At 46.0% G+C, this 15,000-nt stretch overlaps 1 long non-coding RNA gene across 1 annotated transcript in view; it reads right to left on the bottom strand.

Annotated features, from left to right (window-relative positions):
• LOC308363194 overlaps nt 1-15,000 on the bottom strand; it is a 54,506-nt gene that overhangs the window by 27,465 nt on the left and 12,041 nt on the right. The window contains exon 2 of the long non-coding RNA XR_013968597.1: nt 831-871. This is a non-coding gene — a long non-coding RNA (uncharacterized lncRNA). The remainder of the gene's footprint in view (nt 1-830; nt 872-15,000) is intronic.

The raw sequence follows: 15,000 nt of genomic DNA on the forward strand, positions 1-15,000 counted from the left end.
AGGCTCTCCCCAATCAGCTCGCCGGTCGGCCGGGGAAAGGATGCGAGCTGGATGCGTGTGGAGACAGTCTGACCCAGCCTCCCGCCGTCCACCTATGGGGGTCCACAGGGGAGACTCTGATTGAGGTCAAACGAGGCATCAACTCCTTTTGCAGAGTGAGGGCAGGAGGTGGGAAAAAGCAATGGTGCGACACACACATGCTGATATCTCGAGTGCCATAACCGCACGCTGAGACAATCTCATTGAACCAGATGAAGGAGTAGAATAGGATAGATGGCTTGTCGGGGGAGGGGAGGCTCAGGCAGGCAGGCTGCAGCCAGACTCCCACTGAAGATTAACCCCAACACTCATGAGGGCACAGTGTGCCACTTCCATGCCCTACTCTTCATGAGGGCAGCCTGTGCCACCTCCATGCCCTACTCTTCATGAGGGCACAGTGTGCCACCTCCATGCCCTACTCTTCATGAGGGCACAGTGTGCCACCTCCATGCCCTACTCTTCATGAGGGCACGTGTGCCACCTCCATGCCCTACTCTTCATGAGGGCACGTGTGCCACCTCCATGCCCTACTCTTCATGAGGGCACAGTGTGCCACCTCCATGCCCTACTCTTCATGAGGGCACAGTGTGCCACCTCCATGCCAAACTCCTCAGTTGGGCTCCACTCTGCATCTATCCTCCAATCCACACCTATGTCACAAACCCATCTGCTCATCATCACCATACAGTGTCAGAGACCCCAGCTCACACACACATACACACACACACACACACACACACACACACACACACACACATTTGAGCGATAGAGAGAGGGTAGAGCAATCTTACCTTCTCTGATTGGACTCCTTCCTGTCTGCAGAGCCCAGACTCTAGAAAACAAACAAACAAACAAACATTCATCAGGTAAATCAAACAACCAGATGTGGTAAACGGAGGAAGCCTGGAAGAAAGGGGTCCAGCCAACACATCCCCGCTTGGCAAGAAAATAACAGTTCTTCATAACGCTTGCATTTGCAGTTGACCTTTATGAGTGTGAAACAACTGAGGAGACAAATGTGTGTTTCCATGAAAGTCACTCTGCACATACACACACGCGCGCGCGCGCGTGTGTGTGCGCGCGCGCGCGCACGCGCACGCGTGCGTGCGTGCGTGCGTGCGTGCGTGCGTGCGTGCGTGCGTGTGTGCGTGTGTGTGTGTGTGTGTGTGTGTGTGTGTGTGTGTGTGTGTGTGTGTGTGTGTGTGTGTGTGTGAGGTGTGTGTGAGGTGTGTGTGTGTGTGTGTGTGTGTGTTCGGTGTGTGTGTGTGTGTGAGAGGTGTGTGTGTGTGTGTGTGTGTGTGTGTGTGTGTGTGTGTGTGTGTGTGTGTGTGTGTGTGTGTGTGTGTGTGTGTGTGTGTGTGAGGTGTGTGTGAGGTGTGTGTGTGTGTGTGTGTGTGTGTTCGGTGTGTGTGTGTGTGTGTGTGAGAGGTGTGTGTGTGTGTGTGTGTGTGCGTGCACGTGTGTGTGTGTGTGTGTGTGTGTGTGTGTGTGTGTGCGTGCACGTGTGTGTGTGTGTGTGTGTGTGTGTGTGTGTCCGTGCACGTGTGTGTGTGTGTGTGTGTGTGTGTGTGTGTGTGCGTGCACGTGTGTGTGTGTGTGTGTTTAAAGGGCAGGTACGCTACAGGCTCTTCCTCTCCTGCTGCTGAGCCGACAGGATGAAAAGCTCCTGGTCTTCATACACATTAAAATGTCATACCCTGTGTGTGTGTGTGTGTGTGTGTGTGTGTGTGTGTGTGTGTGTGTGTGTGTTTGTATATGAGTGTGTGTTCATGCATACTTGAGCTGAAGAATGTGAATGTGTGTGTGTGTGTGTGTGTGTGTGTGTGTGTGTGCGCATCTGCTGCCTTTACATCTATAATTAGTTTTTCCAAAATGACACTTTTGAAATATAACAGCACTTGACACTAATAAGGCAAACACATTTGAGCAGAGGCTCCAAAGCACACCACTCTCCATCAGATGAATGACCATTGCCCACAAGACCCCCCCTGCCCCCCCCCCCCCCCACCTCTCCAGCCCACCTATCCATCTAGGTGAAAATCAGGTGCGTCAGGTGAGCCGCTGAGTAGAAATAGTCAGCACAGTACATACACACACACACAAACACACTGCATGCCTTCTTTTCCCCCCAGTCTTTGCACGAAAACACACACACACACGCACACACGCACGCACGCACGCACGCACGCACGCACGCACGCACGCACACACACACACACACACACACACACACACACACACACACACACACACACACACACACACACACACACACACACACACACATTTGAGAAATGTATGTCTTACAAATACAGAGTACATGACGGTCAAAGCACACTTTGGCCTCCATCAGCAAAAGTATGATATATGAAACTGAGACACATACCTGTAGAAAAGCTAGAGAATTCCGCTCCTTCCGCCCTCTCTCAGTCTCTCAGTCTCTCTCTCTCTCTCTTTAGCTGCGCTCACTCCATACTCAGCGAAGCACCTGTTCCACTGCTGAGACGTTTCACCTGTTCTCCGCTCTCCCTTTCCCCGCTCTCCCTCCCTCTCTCCTTCTTTTTCCAATCACTGCGTTTCTTCCCTGGACCTGTGCTTTTGGCTACTGAGCACGCTCAAATCCTGCCGCCGAGCTGTTGGACTTTAACTGCGGTTGCCAGGCGATAAGCTTCTCTAACAGAGTGAGAGAGAGAGCAAGCGGCAGGGAGAGGGAAGGGGTGAGAGAGAGGGAGAGAGAGAGAGAAAGAGAGAGAAATGTAGGGAAAGGGAGGGGTGTAGAGGGTACCGAATGCTAATTACTGTCACAATGTAGAGAAAAGAGAAAGGCCAAAGGCTGTGAGTGCTGTGCGCGCACGTGTGTGTGTGTGTGTGTGTGTGTGTGTGTGTGCATATACGGGTGTGTTCACGGGTAAATGTGTGTGTAATCACGCTCATCACACATGTCCACCGTAGTAAGATGAGGCTACTCCACTAATCAAGACGGCCAGCTGTGATGGAGTGATGTACCATTAAAAAGAGACGGAGAGAGTGGGAGGGAGACTGACAGTGTGGGGGCAGGTAGCGCTCCTCGGGCGTTAGGTAAGTGAGGTTAGCCACACACACACTTTGACTAATCCTGCTGCTTTTCTGGGCATTACCCTGACAATAGACGTGTGTGACTCAGCCCCGGACCAAATCCAGCGTTGTCAATGGTGCTGACAGGAGGACGGCATGACGTGTCAGTGGTGAGGTCCTGCTATAATGTGGTTGTGTGTGTGTGTGTGTGTGTGTGTGTAATGTGGTTGTGTGTGTGTAATGATGTGGTTTAGTTGCAGGTCTGTGGGGACACTGGTCTGGTCTGGGTTTTTATGGCGCACTGTAAGTGGCTTGCCCTGATTAGGGCATGGGGTGGAAAGTGCTTTGTTTTTCTAGAGCTGGAACACACGCACCTAGATTGGGCAATACGGAATCCCTACCTGCCACACACACACACACACACACACACACACACACACACACACACACACACACACACACACACACACACACACACACACACACACACACACACACACACACATGCGCACACACACACACACACACACACACACACACACACACACACAGACACACACACACACACACACACACACACACACACACACACACACACACACACAGAAAGAAGGCCATGGGTTGTCAGAGCGTGAGAAGAATTAATAAATAGTAGACGTAGAGTAGACATACACAAAGACACTCCAGGTTCCTCAAGATAAATAATCTATGGAAAGACCCACCGAAATAAAAAGGGTTAAGAGAAGGAAAGGAACAAACCTATTCCTAAAATGTAACACACAGCTCATCCCTGTCTCATGGACAGATATTCACACACACACACACACACACACACACACACACACACACACACACACACACACACACACACACACACACACACGCACACACGCACCCACGCACCCACGCACCCACGCACCCACTCACACACATGCTTGTACCCACACAGAGTGTCTGGGGAGCGTTGGTTTGGCATGCGATTAAAATTGTAATGTTGCAAACAATTCCTGAGAGAAATGGGCAAATGACCCCCAACAGACTGGGCGGACCAATCAAAGATGCTCTCCACGGGCGTAACCATGGCGAGGCCCTAAGTGATGATCCCGTGAGATGACCAGCGGCCCTGCCATCATTTCCCACTGTCCCTTGCAGCACTGCAACATGGGGGGGTAGACTCAGCGGCTGTCACTCAACTAGGGCTAATAATATATACCTGAGGTCATACACACACGCTCCCTCTCTCTCTCTTTCCCTCCCTGCTTCCATCTCTCTCTCTCTCTCTCTTTCTCCCTGTATAGAGACTCCCTGTACAGAGACTCGCTAGCTACTGAATCCCCATAGGGCTCGCTGCTGTGCTGTCTAACACAATGTCATCAACAAATCCTTGCAATTATTCCAGAACAAACAGGCCTGGGGACAAACACACAAACACACAAACAAACAAACAAACAAACACAAAACCATGTACCTCGGATAGAGGACATAACTGTGCAGGTTTTTCCAAAGCCACAGCAGAGAGTGACAAGAGCAGTCAATATTCTTTGAAGGGTCTTTTTTCACTTGTCTTTGGAAATGCCACTCAAGCGGAGCTCACATTTGACAACAACAGAGCTTTCCCTGATAATAGTCCTTTCCAAATCTTCTAGGAGAGCAGCCTAGCGCAGAACAAATGTCAGAACAGAACCACTCAGAACTAGAACACAGCATAATGGAACAAATGTCAGAAAAGAACCACTCAGAACTAGAACACAGCATAATGGAACAAATGTCAGAAAAGAACCACTCAGAACTAGAACACAGCATAATGGAACAAATGTCAGAACAGAACCACTCAGAACTAGAACACAGCATAATGGAACAAATGTCAGAACAAAACCACTCAGAACTAGAACCCAGCATAATGGAAACAAAGGGAACAGGACAGAACGGCTCTAGCGGCACTCAAAAGGAGCAGAGGACTTGGAAGGGTTCTCCTCAGTACTGCTTGTCTAAATGAGATCACAACTTCGGCCTGTTAAAACAGAGAGAAAGAGAGGGATAGAGAGACAGATGGAGAGAAAGAGAAAGGAGACCAGAAATGGAGAGAGTGATGAAGAGAGGCGTGTGAGGTGGCATGTGAAGAAGGACACAGACTGCTATAATTCTTTTTCCAGCTCAATGAGAGACAGACACAGTTAACAGGGCTTTTAACAGCGCTCTCGTTCTCACACACAGACACAATACACACACACACACACATACACACACGTGTATGCAAAATATATTACATTCAATTAATACAATTATTAATCTTCCATTGATGGAATTAAAATTAATGTTTGTTTTGTAGGCATTACTCTTGGCTCATATTCACCTAGTTCTCTTTGACTGAGTATGTGCGCATGGACGATGTGTGTGTGTGTGTGTGTCCCTGCGAGTATGTCATTGTGTATATGTGTGTGTGTATGTGGGTAAGTGTCCCTGCAAGTATGTGATTGTGTATGTGTGTGTTTATATATGCATGTATGTGTGTGTGTGTGTGTGTGTGTGTGTGTGTCTGTGTGTGTGTGTCTGCGAGTATGTGATTGTGTATGTGTGTGTTTACATGTGTATGTGTGTGTGTGTGAGTCCCTGCAAGTATGTGATTGTGTGTGTGTTTATATGTGTATGTCTTCAGCTTGTTTAAAGACCCTCCCATAGGCTGCGGTTTGTAGAGTGAGGGACTGAAATATTACCCATAAATCCTAGCGTCGGAGCCACATCCAATCAGGATAATGGGGTAAGAAGACGTGCTGTCATCCAAATGATGATGTCATTGCCACACTACGCCCTGCCAGCCACCACTGGTGGGTCTGTGTGTTTGTAGGTGTGTATACGTTAGTGTGTGTGCATGCTCTCCTTTTTCTGAAAAAGAGTGGATGTCTGTAAGCATACTTGACTGTGTTCCTAAAAATGTGTGTCTGTGTGTCTCAGAAAAAGAGAAGGTTTTATGTGTGTGGTTAGTGCTGGCTTAATATGGGTGTGGGATTCTGTATTGAATTTCTTCACAACTTTTCTTAAAATTGCCACGTTTCTAAACAGTGACAGCCCTTGCAGTCTACAGACACTCACACACACACAAAAACCAACACACTCTCATACATAAACACACAAACACACACACAAAAAAAAACACACACACACACAGAGGGAGAGACAGAGAGAATTCTAATTGCTTAAAATGAGTTATGGATCAGCACAAATGACCAGGTCAGCATTTCATCTCCAACTGGTTACTTTCCTCAAAATACCACTGTCGCTGCTCCACATATTCTAGTTTTATGGCAATGCATTTAATGAAGGCTCAGGTCATGAAGCAATGACAGCACTTTGAGGAAAATATATCTATCATAGGCTATGGCAAATTCCTTTCATTTCACTGCATGTGGCTAAAATGAGACATCGGTGATCTGAGATTGATGGCTCTCCTCAGACTGACTCCTTGTGCCTGTGGAAAGCAGCGAGACTGCAGAGAGGAATGTACTGTTTTGGTTTCAAGAGCCTTTGACATGCACGCCGCTGGTTTGGCTGAAAGGACATCACATGGCAATGGATGAGGGGCTGCTGTTCTTGTCAGCAGAGCGTCGAGGTGAGAGAGAGAGGGGAGGGGAGGAGGGGGTGAGTGATTGGGGGAACTGGCGGCGTGTGTGGTGCTGAGATTGGTCTTCATCAAGGCTGGGGAGGGAGAGCCAAGGCCAGTGGGCTTCCCCAGGCGGTGGCGTGGAAAGGTGAGTTGGGAGAAGTGGGCTCCCCTGGCTGGACTGGGCTGGACTCTCTCCCACAGGCAGAACCAGCCCTCAGTCACCAGCTGGCTTCAGTCTCTCTGCACTGAAAGGCCCACAAACGCCTTCATGGAGAACTAAGGCCTATTAGCACCTCTCAGGACTGGAAAAAGCACTGGGACTCCAGACCAACTTATGTGTAAAAGCAATAGAATTTCACTGACAGTTATACATATGCATAGATTGGCAGATAGGTATACATAGATAAAAAGAAAGATAGACTGATTGATAGATCAATCAGCATCTAGAAAGAAAGACAGGCAAATAGATAGATAGATGGGCAGATAGATCCTTTTTTTTCTAGTCCTGGCTTTCCCTCTTTCTGTTTGTCCCACTTTCTTTATCTTATGAAAATAGTCGAATACTTCCACTGAGCATGCATGCGCAATGTATGATTCTGTGACTGTGTGTGTGTGTGTGTGTGTGTGTGTGTGTGTGTGTGTGTGTGTGTGTGTGTAGCCAGTTAGGGGCTGGAACGTGGCAGACAGACAGACCAGAGACAGTCTTGTGGGGGTGGGCAGAGTCACTGTAGTAACAGGCCGATAGTGACGACATCACAGCATCTCGTCTGAAAAGCCAGATCTGTTTCTAATTTCAGCCTCAAAACTCCTGCAATCATCTCGCACACACCTCACACAGCATATACAAAGTAATTACACCACACACACACGTAGCGTAGCAAAGTATATACATCCTCTGAACAGACCCTTAAAATGCCTCCATACACAGGCACACACATGCAAATATGTGAAAGATCAAACATGAAACTTAAAGGAGTATATTTCCACTCAGTGCTAACGAGCACAGCTGACCTCATATCAGAACATCAGAGTGAATTACACTAATGAGGCTGTGTGTGCATGTATATATGAGTGTGTGTGTGTGTGTGCGTGCGTGCATGTATGCATGTACATGTGCATGTGTGTGTGTATGTGTGTTTGTGTTTGTGTACGTGTGTTTGTGTGTGCATGTATGTGTATGTGTGTGTGTGTGTGTGTGTGTGTGTGTGTGTGTGTGTGTGTGTGTGTTTATGTGTGTGTATCTGTGCATGTGTGACAGTCACCAATTTAGGGAGAGACACAGCAAATATAAAAAGCTTTAGTTGCCATGAACACTTAAAACTAATCATAATTCAGCTGAGCATTGAGAACACTATTTATCTCTCCAAACTCAAGTCATTTCAGTTCCTTTGATTTGGGAGCTTTCCTACCCAAATTGTTCTCTGTAGAAGGCCATTCATCTCAAAGTTCACTAAAGGACTCCGAAGCATACCAAAACAGGCAGATATGTGAACATGGAAAGAATGGATCTAATCAGAGCCTGGACAGGTATGTATTTAACATTTGCATCAATGGCACAGAAGCGTCCGCCGTCTCTGAACAGGAACCGAGGATAGAAATTCTCTGCAGGTAATAAATCATTTTCTCTCTCGGGCTCCAGTTCAAGAGATACTCACTTCCCTCCACAAATAATAACCAGCTCCATAAAACTACGTGCCACTTTGAACACTGCTACAGCTAATCAGCATTCAGGACAAACTTTTGCGGATGATTTCAAGAGAGTGAGTGTTTGAGAAACAGAACCAAGAGTGAGTGTTTGAGAAACAGAACCAAGAGAGAGTGTTTGAGAAACAGAACCAAGAGTGAGTGTTTGAGAAACAGAACCAAGAGTGAGTGTTTGAGAAACAGAACCAAGAGTGAGTGTTTGAGAAACAGAACCAAGAGAGAGTGTTTGAGAAACAGAACCAAGAGTGAGTGTTTGAGAAACAGAACCAAGTGAGAGTGTTTGAGAAACAGAACTCAGAGAGAGTGTTTGAGAAACAGAACCAAGAGTGAGTGTTTGAACCAAGTGAGAGTGTTTGAGAAACAGAACCAAGCCACATGTCCTCTCTCTGACTCTGACTCCGTGAGTTATGGGTGGGTGCCATTCATTTATAGTCATAAACTCATCCATCATCAGCGGGGGATTATGAGCTCCGTATTTCATAAGACGAGGACTGACTCCGCACTACCTCTGGAGGTCCAAGTTTCTGACAGAAGCCTGCACTCGAAACAAATGTCATGGGTTTCTGGAGAGTACAGCCAGGGTATCAGTCAGCGGCAGAGGCCAAGCTCAGTTTCTCTTCTTGTGTTTTCTGTAGTAATAGTGCTTATCAACTTCAGTTCACTCAGTTCATCATTATAATCATCATAAGTTCAAGGGGAGAGACAGACAAGGACCAGAGGGGTCACGGAATGAGGAGTCGGGAGAGAGATAAGACTGGGTATGTGGGGTTGAGAGAGGCTGCTTTTTCCTAAATTGATCGTATTCAAGGTTAACGAGCAATGTCCATATAAAACCCCAAGACCACACACCCACACACACACACACACACACACACACACACACACACACACACACAGACACACACACACACAAACCCATGCTTTAGCTGTGGCGTGTTTTGTGCTGTTGTTTTGTTTGCAATTGCTGCGGTCACTAGATGGGGATCTTCCTGTACCAGTAGACTTCCTCTCTCCCCCTCTGTCAGCCCCCTCTCAGGCGCCGGAGTGTGCTGGGGAATTGTGTGCGTGTGTGTGTGTGTTTGTGTTCTATGATTCACTAATGGGGTTTGGCTTGCTGTCATTGGGAGCAAAAATATGAATGAGACCCCCCTCCAATCTCCATATTCACCACTCCAGTGGTCTCCCCCCCCCCCCCCCCCCCCCACCACCACCCTCTCTCTCTCTCTCTCTCTCTCTATCCTTTGAGATATGTGGGGAACAGTCAGTATACTATAGACCTGGTCTGCTGCTGGGTTTGAGGTCATGAATGTTCTAGTGGTGAGTGTATGTGTGTGTGTGTGTGTGTGTTTGTGTGTGTGTAGGGGTCTACTGCAGGCGTCTGAGGGTGAAATTTTCCCACAATCCTCATGTCTCCCCGCCACTGTGTCGCTAAAGCTCAGAGACCTATTTATTTACCAAACCACGGAGTGTGTGTGTGTATGCAAGCATGTGTGTGTATAAGACTGTTTGTGTGTGTGTCTGTGTGTAATAGACGGTGTACGTGTGAGTTATTCAGAGTCATTTTCTGGTATTTATAATAAATTACATGCTTTCAGGGCAGAAAGAGGGGATGAGACAGAGGGAAAAAAATTCACAGGGTAGAAAAAATGAGTGGGATTTGAAAAGTGCTATGGTGTGATGAGTGATACTTTGCCACAGTCTGAGACAGGGGAATAATAGTCTTATTTTTTTTAGGGAAACCGCCACTCTACCACTCTGCTTCTGAACTCCACCAACCAATCAGCGAAAATCTGTTTAGTCATGTGAAAAACCTTTATTTCTAAGAATTTTGTTAAAGAGGTATTAAACTGGCAAGCTATCTAGCTAACAAACAGGCTTGTCTCGGAAAACACCAACAACATAGCAACAGCATAGTTGGCGCAGACAAAAGCAACCAAATTGATTTATTTTTGTGATATATTTGGCAATGTCATGCTCTGACACAAAATAAAGATATCTTTATTGATGGCCTGTGCTCTAAGAATTATTATTATTATTATTTTTTTTAAAGTAATAGAACTTCACTGGAGGCATTTATAACTTGAGGCAAGACTTGAGCACAAACACACACGTCACAGTGACGCCTGAAGCTATTGTAGACATGTATGTCTTAATCAGCTATTTAATCTTACATTCGTCTTCGCCATCTCCTGTTGCTACATCCAAACTGCCCTCGGGGAAACTAATGACGACTGAACCAAGCTGAACCGAGCTGAACTCTGAGCACCTAACTCAATCTTCCTGGAAATGCTGCCTTCTCATTTTAGCGCTGTGACAACTGTTCTGATTTCACACTGCAGGTGAATATCACCGTCATATCGGTGAAATGATAACAGATGTCAGTACCACATTAATTATCATGTCACGTCATAAGCCCTATCATATAACAGCATGTCATTCACAGTCCTCAGGGGGATATCATGTCCTATCAGCCTATTAACCTGCTGTTAAAAAGATACATTACAGATTCTCTTTTGATCGCCTTCAAATAGATAGCCTTTCCAAGTTCAGAGAAACTTTCCAATCCAGAAAAGGAGATGAAAGTGTAGATTAAGACTAGTACGTAGGGTGAAGGTGTTTAACAGGCTCTTCTCAATACCATTTTATAATTCTCAATACCATTTTAATATGGCAGATTTGATTTTCTCTCTGCATAATTATTGTGGCCCACCTTCTGTGTATTGTGGGCTTCGGTCACAGTTTCATTTGCCAGCGCAAAAATCATTTGGAAGCTTTATTACTTTATTTTATTACTGTCATTTGTCTCAATATTTCCCTCTCCTTTAACTGTTAATTGCTGTTTGTTATTTGTTGTTGCTATGGGTGGTGCTGTCCCATATGAGACTGACAGATCTCCATGATATGTGAATGGAATGAATTGTTAAAGTATTGTTAGACTTGACATTTGTGAGTAGTGTGGGTTGAAGCAAACAGTATGAGCAGACTAAATGCAATACCTATGTCAGATAAGGTGTTACACTACTGGATTAAGACTTTAATAGACGGATTACGGGGATGGTGCTGGTTTTCCAATCCCCATATAAACTCTGTACAATACGTTGTGAGGAGACGTATAAGCAGTGTGGATATAGCTGGTATGAGCCCATGACAGAATCTAAGGGAAAGTGTTTGGTAATGTTATGAAATAGTTGGGAGAATGGTGGGAAGAGCTTGGGTGTATCAGTAAACCATCAGTCTGTGTGTGTGAGGTTTCTCTGTCTCTCTGAGTATGTTTGTGTGTGTGTGTGTGAGTGTGTGTGTATGTGTGTGTGTGTGTGTGTGTGTGTGTGTGTGTGTGTGTGGGGGGGGGGGGGGGGGGAGGGGGGAGGGGGTTGCGTGTTTGATTTCTTGCTGACTCTAGAGGAAAACCTTGGTTCCTTTTGGTCTAGACCTGGGGCCAAGTGTAGAGACAGAGACGGCAAACCAAGAGACTGAGAGAGAGAGAAAGAGAGGGAGACTGAGAGAGGGAGCGAGAGAGACTCAGTGAGCGCGTGAGAGAGACAGGAGACACTCAACCTCACACCTTTCCGTTCCCACGGTATTTGGTTTGTTTACTCACAGGAGTCAGAAACCCACACACACAGACACACACACACACAAACACACACACATGCATGCACACACACACCCCACACCTTGCACAAACGATGACTACTTTTCATATTGCAAAGGACTTGCAGCATTCATTCATTTCTCAGTGTATTGATTCTCTCCCTCCTCCTCCTCTGCTCATGACCGCTGTCTCCTAGTGTTGCTGAAGTGATTGCTCTGCTTGACTGAGTTCCAGTGTCATGCCTGGAGGTAAACCTGACTCTGATGACCCCCTGGTTGGACACACTGTAAACCCATCTCCCCGTGTGTGTGTTAGGTGACAGACGCCGGCTATTCTGGGCACGCTGGGCATCACATTCATGCAGCATCATTCTACTACTGCCCCCCCATCCTTCCCAACACACACACACACAGAAACACACACATATACACACACATATGAAAACACATATTCAGACACAGTCACCCCCACCTCTTTCCCATAAACGAATAATGACAGCTGTCAAGCTGAAGAAGTTAAGCTACTGTAAATATGAAACCATTTCCGATCAGATACCATTCCAGAACTAACTCAGTTGCATACCAACGGTGCTTCCTGCTGGAAGTGATGGCTTCCACATATGTTTGTGGATTTTTCAGTTACCGACAACAGCAAGATGGACAAACATGGCTGCACGGCTATCCTGAATGTTCATTTAGTTATTGGCAACACTCTGCTTAGACAATTTTGGTGTAGAGCTTCAGGTAATTTTTCTACTAATATAAAATTTTGTCCCAAAAGAGCTGTACACAATTTTTCATAAGCACAAAATAACAGTTACTCGCACTAGTTCTATACATGCTGTAGTGTAGGGTTTCTCAACGGGGGCTTTCAGTAGACGTTGTGGGACTCTAGGAGAAAGACTGCGGAAAGGGTGGCATGTACGATGGGTGCATGGCAATAACCAGCAATGAAGTCATCGAGGTCAGACCTCCGTCATTTTACTCACCAATGGGGAAATCATAGGTAACACTGTGAAGTTATATATAAATAAATATATCTTTAGGAAGGCATTGGCCAATGTTTTTTATCCAATTGTTAGCCTACCACACAGCACTGATACAGGGAAGTAGGCTATGGGCTATCATTTGTCTGAGAGTTAGCAGTGCTTACCAAAGTGTGAAATTGAAGATACCAGGCGTGTTCGTTGGCCATGGCATCAGAGTGGAGCATTAAGAGTTGATTCATTCACAAATAATCTGTTCAAGTCAATCAAAGAAAAAAGCTGCATTTGTTTATGCATGTCTGGTGGTGGAGGAGGGGGGAGAGGGGATGGGGGCACAATTGGTGTCAGACTGATGCCTGGGGGGTGTAAACAAGGTTAGTTCACAACGACTGCTGGAGTGCAATTAATGGCTTGTTTGAAAATGCAGTCCGTGATTCGGTTTTGGTTTTGTAAAGAGCTGTTGATATTTGAGCTCTACAGTCAGATGACACCCCTCCCGTCCGGTCCGAGCCACTATGTTTGTTTCCCATTTAGAGAGCCAGAACGGACAGCTAGAGGGCCGTGGAGAGCAATTCATTGAATTTGAGAAAAAGTGCATTGGATTCGAATTGGGGACTGCACCTTTAAACAGTAATACAACGCATCTACTCTACTGTGCTATACTTAGCTTTGTACCTTGAACCTGGAGTCTTCAGGTCATACTTCAACTTCCTTACTTGGGCCTTGCCCTTCATTAAAGTAAGACTGCCAAGCCAGTAGGTCAGAGCAAGTATTTTGTAAGCTTCCGTGAACTTAAACTGCATTAGCTCGGTCGCCTAATTTACATTGGATCCAGTGCAAAACATATTTAACCTATTATAGATGGATGTTTTTCTTCCGTTGAGGATGCATTTATCTAGGAGCAATTTGCTAGCATTAGCTGACATTAGCTGGCTTACCATTCCACAGCATCAGTAACACACTGCTTAACATTTCAGCATAATTTGGTAAACGGCTAAACACAGGCTTACTATGCTGCCCACGCTGCCTATTCCTTAGGCAGATCTTTGGATGTCGCTGTCACCCTGGATTTGTCCTACACAGTGTTTCCATTTCCCCGCCCGTCATAAAGGTTAATTACAGCGCTAGGGCGCTCTGTATGAAGCGTGTGGACCAGACAACATCACAATGGATTACATTAAAATCTAAGCCATATGAATGGCACAATATCAGAGGCTAATGTAACTTCAACAGAGTGTATTTTCCGCCTCATCTTTCCGCGAGAAGAAGAGTGCAGGGATTAGGAGACATTCTGGGAATCCTCACACTACATGGGTAACATGTTTTTGCACTACGCTAGCAGAGAATCCTGTAATGTTGCTTTTAGATGTTTTTAAAAAGATTTTTGCTTCTACTGGGCACAATTGCACAGTAAGGTTTAGGGAAGTTTGATCAAATGGTATGAGAGCTGTCCTGGTGGTATGTGTCCTTATTAACAGTCAATCCCTGGATGGTGGTGGCATTCTGTGTAGTTTTCCAAGATGTTGGCATCTATTTACAAGGTGTCCTGAACCCTTTTGGGATTCAGTGGGAGAGAAGTTAAATGACTCTGTTGACAACACACACAAATACGCAAAACCCAAACAAACAAACAGACACAGACAAAGATGCTCTTACATATTCTCTAAGGAGTTAATACAGTACACACACACACACCCACACACCCACAGACACACAAACACACACACACACACAAACAAACATAATTGCACACACACACACACACTCACACACACACACACACACACACACACACACACACACACACACACACACACACACACACACACACACACACACACACACACACACACACACAGCCACCACAGAGGCTTTCATTCAGTCAGACTGTTGGCCTGGCTTTACAAGGACAACTGCGCATTTCTGCTCAACATTCCACAAACTTCACACACACACACATACACCAACACACATACACACACACATGCATGCGCAAACAAGACTGTAATAGACACACACACATAA

Source organism: Sprattus sprattus (assembly GCF_963457725.1).
Source record: "Sprattus sprattus genome assembly, chromosome: 3".
NCBI classification, from domain to species: domain Eukaryota; kingdom Metazoa; phylum Chordata; class Actinopteri; order Clupeiformes; family Clupeidae; genus Sprattus; species Sprattus sprattus.